Source organism: Ovis aries, chromosome 12 (assembly GCF_016772045.2).
Source record: "Ovis aries strain OAR_USU_Benz2616 breed Rambouillet chromosome 12, ARS-UI_Ramb_v3.0, whole genome shotgun sequence".
Lineage (NCBI taxonomy): Eukaryota > Metazoa > Chordata > Mammalia > Artiodactyla > Bovidae > Ovis > Ovis aries.
The window spans coordinates 31556297-31559983 of NC_056065.1; the positions used below are offsets into that span (position 1 = coordinate 31556297).

General features: G+C 43.0%; 1 protein-coding gene across 2 annotated transcripts in view; it reads right to left on the minus strand.

Annotated features, from left to right (window-relative positions):
• EFCAB2 (EF-hand calcium binding domain 2) overlaps positions 1-3687 on the minus strand; it is a 145392-nt gene that overhangs the window by 104648 nt on the left and 37057 nt on the right. The gene's annotated exons all lie outside the window — the stretch shown is intronic.

Genomic DNA, 3687 nt, shown 5'->3' on the forward strand with positions numbered 1-3687 from the left:
GGCTACATCCTCATGACCTAATCATTTGCCAAAGATTCCACCTACTAATAACATGACTTTTGGGAGTTAGGATTTCAACATATGGTCTGGTGCTCAAAAATTCAGATCACAGCTCAATTAGTAAGTAATATCTTGTATCTTGTGAACGGGTATGGCTAGATAGAACACTCTTGCCTTGTTCCTAATCTTAGTGGGAAAGTCTCAAATTTCTCACCATTAAGTCTGATGTTAACTTTAGGTTTTTGTAGATGCTCTTTCTCAAGTGGAGGAAGTTCCCTCTATTCCTAGTCTACTGCTAAGTTGCTTCAGTCGTGTCCGACTCTGTGCGACCCCATAGATGGCAGCCCACCAGGCTCCCCCATCCCTGGGATTCTCCAGGCAAGAACACTGGAGTGGGTTGCCATTTCCTTCTCCAATGCATGAAAGCGAAAAGTGAAAGTGAAGTCGCTCTTTGCGACCCCATGGACTGCAGCCTTCCAGGCTCCTCTGCCCATGGGATTTTCCAGGCAAGAGTACTGGAGTGGGGTGCCATTACTAGGAACTAGTAATTTTTCTTTTTTACTCTGTTGATGAGATGAGTTACATTAAACGACTTTTGAATGTTGAATCAGTCTTGCATACCTGGGATAAATCCTACTTGTTTACAGCATATAATTGTTTTTATATATTATTGGATATATATGTATTAGAAGCACTTAATATGGATCAGGCAATAATCTAAATTCTTTACGTATTTTAACAAATGGAATCAAGCTGGAATCAAGATTGCTGGGAGAAATATCAACAACTTCAGATATGCAGATAATACCACTCTAAAGGCAGAAAGTGAAGAGAAACTAAAGAGGCTCTTGATGAGGGTGAAAGAGGAGAGTGAAAAAGATAACTTAAAATTCAACATTCAAAAAACTAAGATCATGGCATTTGGTCCCATCACTTCATGGCAAATAGACAGGGAAACAGTGGAAACAATGACAGATTTCATCTTCTTTGGCTCCAAATCACTGCGAATGATAACTGCAGCCATGAAATTAAAAGACACTTGGCTCCTTGGAAGAAAAGCTGGACAAACCTACACAGTACATTAAAAAGTAGAGACATCACTTTGCCAACAAAGGTCCATATGATCAAAGCTATGGATTTTCCAGTAGTAATGTACGGATCTAAGAGTTGGACCATAAAAAAGGCTGAGTGCCAAAAACTAATGTTTTCAAACTATGGTACTGGAGAAGACTCTTGAGAGTCCCTTGGACAGCAAGGAGATCAAACCAAGCAATCCTAAAGGAAATCAACACTGAATACTCATTAGAAGGACTGATGTTGAAGCTGAAGCTTCAATACTTTGCCACCTGATGTGAAGAGTCAACTCATTAGAAAAGACCCTGGTGTTGGGAAAGACTGAAAGCAAAAGAAGAGGGCGACAGAGGATGAGATGGTTGGATAGCATCACTGATTCAATGGACATGAAGTTGAGCAGACTCCGGGAGATGGTGAGGGATAGCAAGGCCTGGGGTGCTGCAGTCCATGGGGTCACAAAGAGTCAAACACAGTTTAGTGACTCAACAACAACAAATCATTAACCAAACTTACACATGCATACTTGCTAAGTCACTTCAGTCATGTCTGACTCTTTGCAACTCCATGGACTATAGCCCACCAGGCTCTTCTGTCCATGGGGATGCTCCAGGCAAGAGTGCTGGAGTGGGTTGCCATGCCCTTCTCCAGGAACCAAACTTATCAGGATGATGCCATTATTTTTTTATTGTAACAAAATATACAGAACATGAAAATTTCCACAGCCATTTTTAAGTATACATACAGTTTAGTGATATTAACTACATTTATATTACTATGCAGCTATCATCATTGTCTATCTCCAGAACTTTGTGCTATATATGCATTAGATGGGCTTCCCAAGTGGCTCAGTAGTAAAGAATCTGCCTCCTGATGCAGCAACTGCAGAAGTGGGTTCAATCCCTGGGTCTGAAAGATCTCCTCGAGAAGGAAATGGCAACCCACTCCAGTATTCTTGCCTGGGAAGACCCATAGACGGAGGAGCCTGGTGGGCTATAGTCCATGGGATTGAAAAGAGTCAGATGCAACTTAGCGACTGAGAATGTATGCACCTGTCAGCTCAGTTCAGTTCAGTCATTCAGTCGTGTCTGACTCTTTTTGACCCCATGAATCGCAGCACGCCAGGCCTCCCCGTCCATCACCAACTCCCGGAGTTCACTCAGACTCAAGGCCATCGAGTCAGTGATGCCATCCAGCCATCTCATCCTCTGTCGTCCCCTTCTCCTCCTGCCCCCAATCCCTCCCAGCATCAAAGTCTTTTCCAGTGAGTCAACTCTTCCCATGAGGTAGCCAAAGTACTGGAGTTTCAGCTTTAGCATCATTCCTTCCAAAGAAAACCCAGGGCTGATCTCCTCTAGAATGGACTGGTTGGATCTCCTTGCAGTCCAAGGGACTCTCAAGAGTCTTCTCCAACACCACAGTTCAAAAGCATCAGTTCTTCGGTGCTCAGCTTTCCTCACAGTCCAACTCTCACATCCATACATGACCACTGGAAAAACCATAGGCTTGACTAGACAGACCTTTGTTAGCAAAGTAATGTCTCTGCTTTTGAATATGCTATCTAGGTTGGTCATAACTTTTCTTCCAAGGAGGAGTAAGCGCCTTTTAATTTCCTGGCTGCAATCACCATCTGCAGTGATTTTGGAGCCCAAAAAATAAAGTCTGACACTGTTTCCACTGTTTCCCCAACTATTTCTCATGAAGTGATGGGACCAGATGCCATGGTCTTCTTTTTCTGAATGTTGAGCTTTAAGCCAACTTTTCCACTCTCCATTTTCACTTTCATCAAGAGGCTTTTAGTTCCTCTTCACTTTCTGCCATAACGGTGGTGTCATCTGTATATCTGAGGTTATTGATATTTCTCCCAGCAATCTTGATTCCAGCTTGTGCTTCTTCCAGACCACCGTTTCTCATAATGTGCTCTGCCTGTAAGTTAAATAAGCAGGGTGACAATATACAGCCTTGACTTACTTCTTTTCCTATTTGGAACCAGTCCATTGTTCCATGTCCAGTTCTAACTGTTGCTTCCTGAGCTGCATACAGGTTTCTCAAGAGGCAGGTCAGGTGGTCTGGTATTCCCATCTCTTTCAGAATTTTCCACAGTTGATTGTGATCCACACAGTCAAAGGCTTTGGCATAGTCAATAAGGCAGAAATAGATGTTTTTCTGGAACTCTCTTGCTTTTTCCATGATCCAGCAGATGTTGGCAATTTGATCTCTGGTTCCTCTGCCTTTTCTAAAACCAGCTTGAACATCTGGAAGTTCACGGTTCACATATTGCTGAAGCCTGGCTTGGAGAATTTTGAGCATTACTTTACTAACGTGTGAGATGAGTGCAACTGTGTGGTAGTTTGAGCATTCTTTTGCATTGCCTTTCTTAGGGACTGGAATGAAAACTGACCTTTTCCAGTCCTGTGGCCACTGCTGAGTTTTCCAAATTTGCTAGCATATTGAGTGCAGCACTTTCACAGCATCATCTTCCAGGATTTGAAATAGCTCAGCTGGAATTCCATCACCTCCACTAGCTTTGTTCGTAGTGATGCTTTCTAAGGCCCACTTGACTTCACATTCCAGGATGTCTGGCTCTAGGTGAGTGATCACACCATCGGGATTATC